Source organism: Pipistrellus hanaki, assembly GCF_964339955.1.
Source record: "Pipistrellus hanaki genome assembly, chromosome: 8".
NCBI lineage: Eukaryota > Metazoa > Chordata > Mammalia > Chiroptera > Vespertilionidae > Pipistrellus > Pipistrellus hanaki.
Genome location: NC_140510.1, coordinates 65,753,323 through 65,767,990, shown reverse-complemented (window position 1 = coordinate 65,767,990; position 14,668 = coordinate 65,753,323).

Below are 14,668 nucleotides of genomic sequence, written 5' to 3'. Positions count from 1 at the left end.
AGTCCCTCAGCCTGGCCTGCACCCTCTCCAATCTGGGATCCCTCTCACAATCTGGAACATCTGGCTCTTAACTGTTCACCTGCCTGCCTGCCTGATACCCCTAATTGTCCTCTCCTCCTAGCCTGATCTCTCTAACTGCCTAACTGCTCCCCCCTGCCAGCCTGATCACCCTAACCTACATCCTCTCCTGGCCTGACCCCCCTAACTGCCTATCTGCTCTCCCTTCCTCTCTGTGCCCTTCAGACCACCCCCCATCCCCAACCCTGCAGGCATGCTGAGAGCTCTCTGCCATGGCCCCGCCCCCATCCTGATTGGTCGTCATTACATGATGGCATCCTAGACAATTTGCATATTCATCTATTAGTATAGATTCCTTTGGAATATCAAGGTAACTTCCCTTTTTCCAGGCCCCTTGGGGCACAACCAATACACCAGAGCGGAGACTGTAAGTCCTCTCACTGTTATTGTATTAATGTTGACTATTAATTATCTTGTACCGACCTATCTAAAACATGTATCATTTTATTTTTTATCCAACTCCAGAGCCTGCCCCCCTTTGTTTTCTTCACCTCCCTAATCTATCACCAATGCATTTCAGGTAACCGACTTACATCTTCTCTTTTGATTATAATGTTTACAATATGATGCAAAACTGCCATTCTCTGAAGCATTATCTCAATGTGTTGTGATTTTGCTTCCCCACAATTGTCCAGTTTGGCTCAAATAAACTCACAAAATTTCTTTACAGGTTTGTATGTTTCTTAAGTTGACACCACCCATGTCTAAATATGCAATATTGCCAACTTTATAGAAATTCCCACTATCACTTATTTTCTCCAATTTATTTTTACTTGAAAAGTTTTAAACCTTCAAAAAATTGAATTGATACAGTACACACCTGCACACATTTTAGCTAGATTCATCAAGTGTTAACATTTGGCCATATTGCTTGTTTTGAGGTTATACTCCCACCCCCACACTCTCTTTTGTTTAAGCAGTTGGGGATCATCATAATACCTTACTCCTCAAAATTTCATGCATTTTCTAAGAGAGGACATTCTCTTACATAACCACAATAAAATTATTACAATAAATTAAATGGTTCAGTAGTATCATCTAAAATCAGGTCCATATATAACCTTCACCACTCCCTCTTTCCCCAATTTTCTTTATATTTTTCTATCCATTCAGGATCCAGAGTTTCTATATTACTCCTATTTATCATGTCTCTTAAGTGTTCTTTCTTCTGTAACTGTCTTAGCACCATTTTTGCCTTCAGCACTCTGAAAACACAAGGTCTTACAGTTTGTCCCAGAGCTGAGTATTGAAACTGGATCTCTATACCTCAGATGTCACAGGAAAGACCAGATAAATAATTTCAGGGACCTGTGCAAAATGAAAACTCTTGTTTGAAAAGCAGGGGGGGGGGGGGGGGGGGGAATGGTGTTTAAGATACTAAAATGCAAAACTTTTATTTTTGAAAATATTTTTCTACTACAAATGTAGTAGGGGCAACAGTAACACAGAAGTATGAACATAAGATTACAAATTACAAAAAATTACAAAATTTTACCAAAATAATACTAATAAAATCAACGCTTTATTAATAATAAACACTAATATGATATCTTGACTTATTTTCCTGGCTCTATTTTCTGTCTGTTTGTTAGATCAGTCAACTTCATTTTCAAGCAATATAATTGAAACAATCACTCTTGCAAGTGACAGATAGCAATTTTTTTTTGTTTTTAACTTTGAGAAGGATCTTTATTTATACTGATACAAATGTTCCTATAGCCATTAAGAGAATTTCATAGTCTGTGCCAATATTGGGATAAAATTTTTATGTTATTTCGAAATATAAATCTTAGTACATTCAAAGTTGATGATACTTAATAAATAGTTTTTTTAAGAAATAGTTTTTCTAAAAAGACTTAACTGGATACAAATCAGTTTTGTGTAAGTCTGAATTTATTTTTAAGAGTAAATTTATTAAATGAAATTTCAATGCTTTTTATGGCATTTTATGTAACTTGTAAAATCCTACAAGAAACCAGAAGTGGCTTCAGGATTTCTGTATAATTCAGATACCTGTTTATGCATTATATCACTGTATTTTCAACCACACACATACACACACACACACACACACACACACACACACACACATGCAAAAATGGTCTTAAAACTGCTTTCCTGTTAATAGTTAGCTAATCCAAAGTTTCATGTGAAAATAGTATTCTTTCCTATTGAATGTAATAATTTTTTTAATTTACATTTTTATTTCAAGGGATATTTTCCCAATGGTGCAGTGGGTTTTAAACCAAAGATTCCAAACTCTGAAGAATTCTGACTCTTGATGTTCCTTATTGAAATGTCCATGTATACACTATTATTTTGTTGCTATTTACAGACAAAGATTACCTGGGCACCAGTAGTTCCTATCTGGGTTGCACACAATGAAACTGCCTGATTGTGAATTCTATCAATCACCTGAGCATCCTTGGAGCCTGGGAAGGCCCCAGGCATGCACCTGTGCATGGAGCAGCCAGACCAACTACACAGTGTGCATACTACTTACTACCCCTCCATTCCAATTAGCCTGACCCATGCATGCTGCTAACTTGTGTGTCTCCTCTAATCACAAACATGTTCCAATTGTCACATCATACTTCACTTATAAATACAAATTAAAAGATAAAATTATTGAAAATTCCAAGACAGAGCAGCAGAGCATTAAACCAATCTCGGCCTCTTCTGAGAATGGGGCCCTGTAACGATACAGGTCACACACCCATGAAGCTGGCTGGCCCCAGGAACTGGTTAGGAAATTATCCCTATGGAGGTCGGGCCAAGTGAGTAGATGTATACACTCATGCCCATACCAGGATCCATGGCAAGGTGGAACATCCAAAACTGGTGGGAAGATGCCTACAATCAAGGAACCCTGGCAGGTTGCTGCCTAGGGCAGAGGTTCTTACATCTAGTGTGCTTCAGACCCACCTGGAAGGGGTTAAAATCCAGGTTAGTGAACCTACTCCCAGAGTTTCTGACCTAGTAGGTCTGGGAGGGCCTATAAATTGACATTTCCACCAAATTTCTAGATGCTGGTGATGCTGCTGATATAGTAACCGCACTTGGAGAACCACTGCCATCCACACACAGTGGGAACGGTGGCTTGATATTCCCTTTTTGTCAGAGCAAGCAAAAATCCAATTTTTTTTTGTGTGAAATTATCCAATTTTTAAAAAATATATATTTACTTAAAAGTTCTCAAACATCAAACAAAACGTTTTTTAAGTGGACTTTGACCTAAGTGGTTCTTGGTTTAGTGCTCTCCCAACAAGTAAATTAGATCAAGATAACACTCATGAGCTTAATATTTAAATGTCTAGTAAGAAATTGGGTCAGGTGTACATAATGGAAGTAGACTACAGTATTTATCCTTTTAAATAAAACTATTATTACTTTCTCCTGGACTCCAAAACGAAACACAAATGATAAGAAAAAGCATGGTTATCTTTAGACTTACATTTTAACTAAAACAAAAAACACAGCTTACAAATCAGGTAATGAATTTCCCACTCTGGGTAGGAGCAAGGAAGCAAAATAATAATATACTCTCTTCACCTTATTTTCAACTGAAATATGAGTGTCTCTTTTACATTATGTCATGCCTTTCCAATACCGTCATCTTCTTTCCTTCCAACCCCCAAACTTCCCTTTCTCACAAATACTGTACAATTGGCTGCGTAAATTCAATATTCAACAGTTGTAATTAGGATAGGGAAAAAGAAATGAAGTCATCTTTTCTAGAAAGTGAAAAATTGCAGCTGAATTCATTTTACTTAGCAGCAATTAACACACATTTGTGAATTTATAAATATTTTGTAGCGTGGTTCCGCAAGTGTTTCTAATTTGAGCAATGACAGGTGTTTGTTTTTTAAAATAAATAGCAATCCTGGGGTCTTTTAGAATTCAAAATGTGTCACTGTGAAGAACAAAATTGAATGCCAGCTAAATTTCCTTCAGAAACAGGTAGTGATATGTTCTGCCTAGTTAATGCTGACAAGTCAGGGCAGACCCGTGAAGAAGTACCTACTATGAGCCAGGTGCACTTTCACCTGCTTTCATTTGACCTTAAGAATAATTCGGAGGCCCTAACTGGTTTGGCTCAGTGGCTAGAGCATTGGGCTATAGACTGAAGGGCCCTAAGTTTAGGTTCGATCCCAGTCAAGGGCATGTACCTTGGTTGCGGGCACATCCCCAGTAGGCGGTGTGCAGGAGGCAGCTGATCAATGTTTCTCTCTCATCAATGTTTCTAACTCTCTATCCCTCTTCCTTCCTCTCTGTAAAAAGTCAATAACATATATATATTTCAAAAGAAAAAAAGAATAATTCAGAGACCTAGGGCTTAGCAGCCCTGTGTTATGGATGAGGAAACCGAGCTCAGAAAGGATAGATGACTTACTCAAGATCATAATGCCAGAAAGTAGCAGAAAAGGAATTCAAACACAAAGCCTGCACCCTACCCATCAAGGTGGACACCGGTGACAATCCTTGTCTTGGGCAACCACAACTCAGAGGAATACATTGGCAGGTGCAGGCACAGACGAGCTAGACAGTCTTCCATACAGCTTGGGGGACGGGGGGACTGTGGGCTTCAAGTGAACAATCACCCAGATGTCTTCCTGTGCTTGTTTTCAGTGGATGATTGCAAGATTAAATCCTAGACTTGAAGTTAGACTGTATCCATATCCTATCTCTGTCACTTAGTAGTTTGGCCTTTTGGCAAGTTGTTTGGCTGTTTAAAGCCTCATCTCTCCTCCTCCCCTATCCTCTAGGTAAGTGAGGACAGAACAATACCTATGATTAAAGTAGATGATAGACAATTCACTGAGCACTCTACCTGGCACACTGGGAATGCTCAATAAATCTTTGGTATTACAATCTTGTTTAATTTAATGGGATCTTTGGGAGCACCTCCATCACAGGTATCTTATCTATAATAGAGCCACATCTGAAGCCACAACAGAAAAAAAATTAAGTCTTAAAGATCACTATCTCCTGCTCTTCTTTTAAGAGTCAGTTCAGGTGTCATTTCTCCCAGGAAACTTTCCCAAACATCCTGTACACATTTGCCTAGCTTCTGCTTATCAGATTATACAACATATTAAAATAAATTATATTATACTATGTAACAATGGTTATTATTTGATTTTTGCCCTACTTGGACTGTGTGCTCTCTGAAAGTAGCACTCCTTTCTGTCCCACCCACCTTGGGGTGTACCTAGGAGTGCTGGCTCTTGCCCTAACATGCTGGCCCAGGGTTCTACCTCTGCAAAGCAGCCCCTCTACCTGAAGGTATTTCTGGGAATTTCCAGCAGTGTTGCTCTGCCTGGCAGGCACTGTTGACCTGCCAAGGTCTGTGGACACATATGCACTTCCCTCTGGGTATCAATTTCCCTGTCCACTATGGTTATCTCCTGCCAACCACTGTCGAAACACTCTCAGTAGCAAAACTGAGCAGTGGTCTGTGGACATGTTGGAAAAGAATCTTTTCTCTGTTAGCATTTTGTTTTGTTCTGGAATTCCTCAAAATAGTAGTAGAGCAGGAATGGTGGGAAAAAGGGAGTGGTCCACCTTAGGTAAAGACAACATTGGCTGTAATGTCTGCAGAGATCTAAAATAATAAACCAACTAAATGTTGATCTGCTTGTTGCTATCACTACACCTGGCAATCCTAACAACGATAAACTACTCCCAGAAAAGCATCTTTAGTTGATCAAAGTTCTAAATGCCTCCAGTAGTGATGACTAAGTTCTAATAAAGAAACAGCAACAACAGCAAAAGTAATACATGCTTCAAGTTATCAACTGCCATTCGTTATCCTTTAATAAACACAGTATTCTACAAGGAAGTTTATTCAAAGGTCTCCCAGTTATACAGCCAGTCTCTGAATAAGACTCAGCTACAATTTCATTTGAAGAATAAGGAATTGTTTGGAATCAGTAACGCTCACTTTGGGTGCAGTTTTTGTCTTCAGTTCCTCAAGAACTACATATTCCTGCCTTTAAACAGGGGGTTCAAAATCATGACAGTACAGTGACTACATAAGTGAAAAGACAGAACTTGAGTTCCTGCAAGTTCATCATTCCATATGGTCACGTGGGCTCTTTGTGCTTGAAATTTAAAACCAATGAACTATAGTGCAAATTATAAGTTTTGTTAGGTAGTGAAATTGCAAATTTCAGTTCCTATACTAAATATTTTCCTGGATATTAATTAAAGAATGAATAAAGAAAATGCTGACGATGATGTTTACATTATTATTATTGAAGGTGATTTTGTTGAGTTATGTGGATGAAAAAGTGATCTGCTCCAGGTATCAAATGCACAGGAAGGCCATGAAAAGTAGTGCTTCCTGGCCATGATATCTCACAAGGAATGATCTTTCTGATGTTACTGAAAACCAGACATTCATTTTACAGACTATATTTACAGAAATCTGTGTTACTGAATATGTGTATGTTGCTGAAATATATTATATAAAATTATTAAAATCCAGACCAAAGGCAACAAAGTCTAAGCTGGAAACAGAAGTCAAAGCTTCTCCTGTTTTCTCTCCCGCTCCATTCCCAAGGTTTCTCAAAGGCTCTAGTGCAAAGTCTCCTGAGGAGCCTGCCCCACATGTTCTCTCAATTGCTCAGATGGGTGTACACACTGCCCTTCACCTATTCATGCAGCTTAGGCTCAAGCTGGGACCCTCTGCCTTTGTACACAGGTCAAGTAGAGAGCCCAAATGGAGCAGGTAATCAACAAATGTGTTAAAGGGATAACTGAAAGAATAAATGCATGAAATTAAACCACACCAATGTGAGCATGCTTTAATCAGATCTATTTTCCTCTTCGCTGGACCAGGAAAGGGAAAGGAGGATGGATGGGTGTCAGGGAGGTAGAGTCAGGGAAAAGGCTGGGCAAGTCACTGTTCCCCAGTTGAGCTCACTCAGCCTAACCTGGCTGATTTCTGTGTGGGGTCGTGTTTCAAGAGCTGCTTTGCCAAGTACTGGAGTTGAGCAACCAACAAGGTCGCTCTGTTTTTCTGTTTCCATAGCACTTTGGATTTCATGCTTTGCAACCAGTAATTATTTATTCCGCAAGGCACTCCAGAGAGATTTCACAGACTAGGAGACGCAGAGCATGAGTGCCTTGAGGGGTCTACGCACTTTGGTGGGAGGATGATTGGCTCCATGGTCCTGCCGCAGGTCCACAGCCCTTCCATCAGCCTCTTCTGCTAGAGGTGAAGAAGCACTAGCTGGCTTCCAGAGCCATTTCCAAAGTTGAATCAACTCACTTGTGCTAACTAAGGTGACCAAACGTCCCGCTTAAAATTGGGACAGTCCCAATTTTTAACCATTTATCCCACCTCCCGTGGCGTTTTAAAAAAGTCCAAAAGATTTAAAAGAATCTTTCCAAAAATCGGGACTTTTTTAAAACGCCGCAGGACTCGGGACAAATGGTTAAAAATTGGGACTTCCCGCCAAAAGCGGGATGTCTGGACACTTTAGCTTGATCATCATTGAAGACTCAGGAAAATGATTTTAGCCTTTTGAGATTAATTTAAGAAAAGATAAGGAAAAAGAAGTAGCTAGTATAAAGTGTTGTCTTAATTCAATTTTCCCTTCCTGATCAAGCAGAGACCAGGAGGAAAGCCAAGTTTGGTTGACCCCACTCTTTCAAATCCTAAAGATATTAGGGACTGTGATCTAGTAATAGGGCAGACAGTTAGTACTCAGCAAACAAGAATCTGAGTAAGATTTCCAGAGTGCTGTGGAGTCTGCCAACAGTTTTTGTTAGGACTATGACACTACCCACTGCCTCCAGAGTGTCTCCTGCAACCCCGCACCACCCTCAGGGGCATTCAGGGAGACCAACAAACTCCATGTGCTCCTGATAAGATTCCCCCTCCTATAGCCAAGTTACCACTCACCTGACCCTGAGAACAAGTTTAAGAAAACAAGTCAATAAGCAGAGTTTATTATGCGCCTTCATCTAAAAGGCCACCAGGACCATCAGATCATGCTTCATAACTCTGCTTACCCCAGTCCCTTCCAGAAGGTTAGTACTTCTAGGTTCCCATTCTCACTAGTCACGTGGTCACAATGACCTGCAAGGAACTTGCAAAATGTAATCAAATTGTGTATTCAGGAAGAAGAGGAAATGGTTTTGGTAAGAGGTTAACAGTCTGACACACTCAAGTCCATGCACATGCTGGTAACTACTATAATGTCATAGTGTCCCTATGCCTGTGTCAGTAGGGAAAGAGTGGCAGATGGAGGAGCAGGTAGGAATCATGGCTTTTCAGGACAAAATGGCAAAACCACATTGAATATTTTCAAATGGTTTCCGTGGGTTGTTTGTTTGTTTGGTTGTTTGTTTAATTATTGACTGAACCCAACACTGGGTACACATATTCGTTCCACTATATGTTTAAATGTAAGTTCTGCAGATCATTCTATTCAAAAACATGCAGTTTCAGGTCAAATATGTTCTTTCTATCTTTACAATATGACTCAATTGGGCTTTATTTTGGAAGGAGCTAGAAGATGAATCTAATCTCTCCTTGTACTTATGAAACAATGATGTCCAAAGGCAACATATGTACATTAATCTATACCAATTCTCCTACTTATTCGGGAGTTAAGCCCCTTGAAAGTCCCTGCCTCCATGGATTTCTTAGACTTCTCAGGGGTAATAGTATCTGATGTGTGCTCAGTACACTCCTGTTTCACTGCTCCAACATCTTACTAACTTACCTGGCCACTGGCTATAGGCAAGAGGCCCTGGAGGAATACTGTTCCCGCTCATCAGTTCTCCACTGAATGGCCACTCTTAACCTCAGGAATGGCAAAGCCACACTAAAGTCTATACCAGCAATTTTCAATCATTTTCTTCTCACACAGGAACTTCTAAAGTTCTGTGCCACACCAAAAAAGAATTTTTTGGTGATCTGTTAAAAAGAAGTATAATTTCGATTCATTGACACCATATGGCTATTGTGTTGGCTGTTGTCTTTTTTTTTCTTTTTTTTTTCTTTTTTCTTTTTTTGTTTCCAAAGGAAAGGAGGTCAATTCCTCTTCAGAACAAGTTTAACTACCACCTTAAAAATGCAGGCTTAACAACTTTTTTTTTTAATAGAAGTTTACTACTTTAGTCAGAAATTGCATGTTTTAAAAATTCTTGTGGCACACCATTGAAAATCGCTGTTCTATAGCACTGTTTGGACCCTGACTCATGAATAGTTTACATACACATATTCTTTACTTTCTGGCTTCATTTCTTGTGGTAGATTACAGTATTGTTCAGGAAGCATTTTACTCACTCCCCACCCCTCATTGATGTTGGTCTTAGCCATGTAACTTGCTTTGACCTTGTGATTGGCAGAATGTATTTCCCTAATCTTGATCTTGAGCTCGGCCATGTAACTTGTTTTTACCCAAAAGGATATGTGATGAACATGGAAGCCTGAGATGTGTGTGGCTTTTTAGTGTTGTTTATGAACAGATTTTATGCGGCAATAGCCAACTTATACCCTTCTTTCTAGTCTCAAAATCAGTCCCTCAGGCTAAGCCACTGGGGTAGACACCAATCCATCCTTTTCAATGTTTATCTACCCTCTCCATCCCCTCTGACACTTTAGGACCAGACCAATCAAAATGAAACAAGGACCTGCATATGGTTTGGGGCTCAACTGGGATATCTTAGTGCATTTGACTAATAGTGACCTCCCCATGGTCTCCATGAGTCAGACCGTAGAATTCCTTTAACAATATAGCATCTGGGAATAAAACTTCAGAACAAGTTTTACTACCATCTTAAAAAGCAGACTTAGCATTCTTTTTTTTAGAGAGAAGTTTACTAAAGTTTTCTGTACATAATTATATAATTAAGCTCTCATGAATCATAGGACTTTCATATAAGTAAATTTATCCCACAGGGCTAGTGTTATCTTTGCTGGCAAATATTTTACAAAGAAGGCATTTGTTTCAAAAATAAACACTTAATTTGGATGAATTTTAATAGCCACAGTGCTGATTCTGATGAAAGTGTTTACTAGCAGCATTTCTGCTTTGGAACCATTTGTTTCTATTATTTTGACAGAAACAAAATTTGGTTGGTTGTTGTTTGGGATGTGAAATGGTTTTGTATGCATTTCAGCTTGATGCTCAGGCAAGCAGTCATAATAATTCTCCAAATAAATGGGAACCACCATTTTTCTATTCATTACTTCAATAAGAAAAGTTTAACCAGTGAAAAGATCTGTAAAGCATGCATCATAAAAACAAAGTAAATCGCAGCAAAAGTTAGTAAACTGTAAATATTTTTGCAAAGGTTTGAGCAATCTTTTCTTTCCTTAAATATTTTTTCTGGGCAGTATTTGTGCAGAAAATGAATGAAAGATCAAAAGACAAAAGTGTATTGTCTTATTTATAATATGTAACAGCAACTATTATTGAATTCTGTAAACCTGTATTGTGTACCTTACAAGTTATACATAAGGTGGAAAAGTGGAGTAAATTTCATGCTAAAATACTAAGCAACATGGAGGTGACTTCTGTAATTAAATCATTTTTTAATCATCAAAATTGAAAATAAGAGAAAACAACTTCTAAAGAAGCCCATGGTCAATCAGCTGAATAAACTACAGTCATTCAGTCTGCTAGAATTGATTGGATCTTAGAAAGATGAAATTGACTTTGTTCCAACTCCACCCACTTCACAAACTAATTAAAAAAGTACATCAGCAACATCTTCAATCAGCTAAGGAAGATAAGTCGGCTTCAAAGCAATCAACTACTAATCTCTGTCAATAATAGCAATGGATCCTCAAAGAACTTCAGAGAGCTTTCTGAAAGTTACTCATGTCAATCAGAACCAAAACTCAGAGCCATGAATTTGCCATTTGGGGAGGCCTTGTTGAACAATGTCACTGACTTATAAGAAGGAAAACCACATTATAGTAGGTATATATTAGTATCCAAGACCTCAACTCTAGTCCACCTAAATTCCCATTAAACAAGAGTAAAAACAATGCCTGGATCAGAAGGACATAAAGGGTGATTGGACAAATCTTTTAAAATGTTGAGAAATGTACAAGCTACTATAGTTCTTAAAAGGAGTATAGGATTATTAGGTTACCATTTGTATGAACACTGGCTGTGAATCTGTAAAAGATCTTGCATTGTGAATGTGTCATCCTCTTTACCATCCAAGACATTTTCTTCTGTAAACCTGTATGATGAATAAAAGAAGCACTTTGAACACAAGGTTTTTTTCTTCTTCTTTCTGTGTTTCCATTCTCAAAGTACTGGAAATCTAATTTGTTAATGAAAGATATCTAACTATTCAAAGCTCTGTTCTATTCACAGTCCTAAGTAAAAGATTCAGGACCAATCTGAATACAGAATTTTTTCCCCCCTTTAACTCTTGGATTACAAAGGAGGAAAAAAGGAAGAAGACACAGAATGACACAGGAGACCATGCATGTCTAGTATGGTATCAAATTTTCAGGTTGACCTTATTATCGCTAGTAAAAGCCATAGCATCTCTCTTTTACTTTCTCTCTCTCCATATCTCTATTCGTATCTCCTTTTTTTCTGTCCTCAGTGTATTTTTTATAGCCTAAGTCTTTATTTAGAACTATTGTTACCTTATATATGTAAAATTATGTTTAAACCATACAAAGAAACACACAAAACTTCCATGAAATACCTTGACTTGGTGATTATGGGTTGCATGGGGGATAATTAGGACAGTTGGGATAAAAAGAGCCACATAGGGTGTATGTACTTAACTATTATAATAATGACTACAGTCACACCAGGGCAAATCCTCTAAATATTAGACTCGACTTTCTTTTCTTTATCTGTGTATGAACATTCTTGCATTCAGAAACTTATACCTAGGAACCAAAAAATTTAAAGCATACATTGGATATCAGAGCTGAAAGATATTAGAGATTAGAAAGCCCAAGTTCCAGTTTTAGAATGAGGAATCATGAGCAAAGCTCTTTGTGGCAGAGGTCAGGCTAAATCTAACATCTTCTAAACTGTACAATATTCTTTTCCAACAGCATCAAGAATAGAGTGCCTATTAAACTAAGTAGATTTTCTATCACATTGGTCTATAGCTAGGAGAAAATCAATTTCAGGCTATCAACCAGAGAATTAAAAGTCTTACTTAAGATGTGAAATGTTACTGGTTCTCCTGAAGACATGGATTTCCCTTACATCCCACTCCTCCATCAAGACATTTGGACAGATAACAATAATGATGGGGTGTTTTTTTTTTTTTACACCGAAAAAAGAACTGCTGAAACAAATGGAAAGTAATCCTTTCACAAGTCTGCTTTGTAGAATTGTCACAGGAAATTAACCAGCGAGACACATTCTTTTCCAGGTGACACATTTCACTCCTTCAGGGGGCATGATGGTTTTATAGGAAGAACCTCATCTTTGGTGGACAACGGATATGGTACAAATCTCAGCACAGCCATTTTACAAGCAGCTAAAATTTGAGCAAGTGCTTAATCTATTTAATTCTCAGTTTTATAGCTCTAGCTATAAAATTGGAGTAGTAATAGTTGCAACCTGATTGTGGTGGGAATTAAATAAGACAAGTCACCAACCTCACCTGCCTGTGGCTGCAACATAATGTTACATTTTCTTTTCATGTCTAGACTATTACGATCTGAACTCTTTCCAACCAACTCCTGGCAAATCGCCTTCTCAAAGTTTTCTGAGCATTTCCCAGCATCCTGCCTCCCATGTCTTCTTTGGATCTTCTGTGCTGCTGCTGATCCTCATGATAGCACTCCTCTTCTGGACAGTTATTCTTCATTACAGATCCCCACTGCCTCCCCCCTGATCTTATTAGGAGCTTCCTTCTCAACCCTATTCCACACATCACACCTGGGAAAGGATTAGAGAGGATGTGATTTACACCAGCTTAACTGAAGTTTAGGGTTATAGAAAATAACTCACAACTGCTCCCAGCCCACATGCCAGATTCTACTTTGGATCTCCTTGGTAGGCCAATACCCACCCTGTCTTCCAGCATGCCACTTTCATTTTCCCACCTGAAGCTCCATGGAATAAAAATGTCCTCTAAAGGGGCTCCAGTGGCGCAATCAGTTAGCACGCGGTACTTATAAAAATGTCCTCTACACCAATCCTAGGGTCAGCTCATGTCCAGCCCTAGAACTTTATTCTTTCGGCATGATTGACAGTGATTAATCTTTCATAAAGGGCAAAATTACCTCCCATCACAAATGATTTGGCCAAAAGGCTCAGACATGACATTCACAAGAGTTGTGTTCAATCTTAACACCATATATAGCACAAGAGTTACTTAGTTCAAGTTGCTAAAGTCAACACCTTTTCCCCCCCAAAGTATTTCTTTCAAAATACAAAACATGATAAAGTATACATCAGTCCAGTCATGGTTTTCTCTCACAGTCATGGTTTGTTACATTTCCGATTTACTGTAAAAAAAAAAAATGGAATGGATCCAAAGACAAATAATACCCTGATCTCAAAAATATGAAATTTTTACAAACCCATAATTGATAGTCTCAGCTTAAAGAAAACTTTAGCTTCCAATCTACCATGACACATAGTAATGTTGTGGCCATTGTTACTTATAATTAGGATTAGTGAGATAAAGTAGTAATTTGTAATATCCAAACAAAGTAAATAGAGTTACAATATTAAATTTTAGGTGATAGTTCTCAGGAAAAAGAAAAGCAAAATATGACCAAGGTTATAGGACACGAAGATAAAGATTACCACTTCTTAACTGCCTATTACTGTGCATCTGGCTATTTATACCAAATATTTACTTTCACACAGTAATCTTAAATGTTAGACATCATTCTTATTTCACATATGAGGAGAGCATACAATTTACCTAAGATGACCCAGTCAACAAATTATGAAATTAGAATTTATACCCCATTTATTTGACACCAAAGTCGAATATCTTCTTTATATCCCTCAACACATTCTTCTGTCTAACACTGGAGATGAGAAAAGTGAAGAAGGAAGAAGACAGCAGTTTTTATAAATGTATGATGATTCATGCATTTAATATAAGATTGGGTGAATTTATACTTAGCAAAGTTCTTGGTCATCAGTAAAGGCTCAATAAGTGTTAGCCCTTGTTATCATGGATAACTTTTCAGGCCATGTTGAATATGCTTTCAGTTAATAGTAATAGAAAATCATCTACATCAAATAGACTTAACAATGAAGGAGACTTTTGAACTTCTGATATGAAAAGTTAGAAGGAAGACAAATTTCAGACAGTTAAATTGGGGGTATGGCAAGCAAAAAAGCAATAAATTTTTCACAACCCATTCTGGGGGAAGAAGGAGGAAGAAGAGGAGGAGGAGAAGAAAGAGGGGGAGAAAGAGAAGGAGGAAGAGGAGGAATAGGAGGAGAAAGAGGAGGAAGAGGAGAAAAGGAAGAGGAGGAGGAGAAGGAGGAGGAAAAGACGAAAAAGAAGTGTTTGTACATTTCTGTGATTTTAAGTACTTCCACCATGGCCATATTCTAGCTACCACTATGATGTAGTTCACCAACTCACAAGATTCTTGAAAATTTAACAG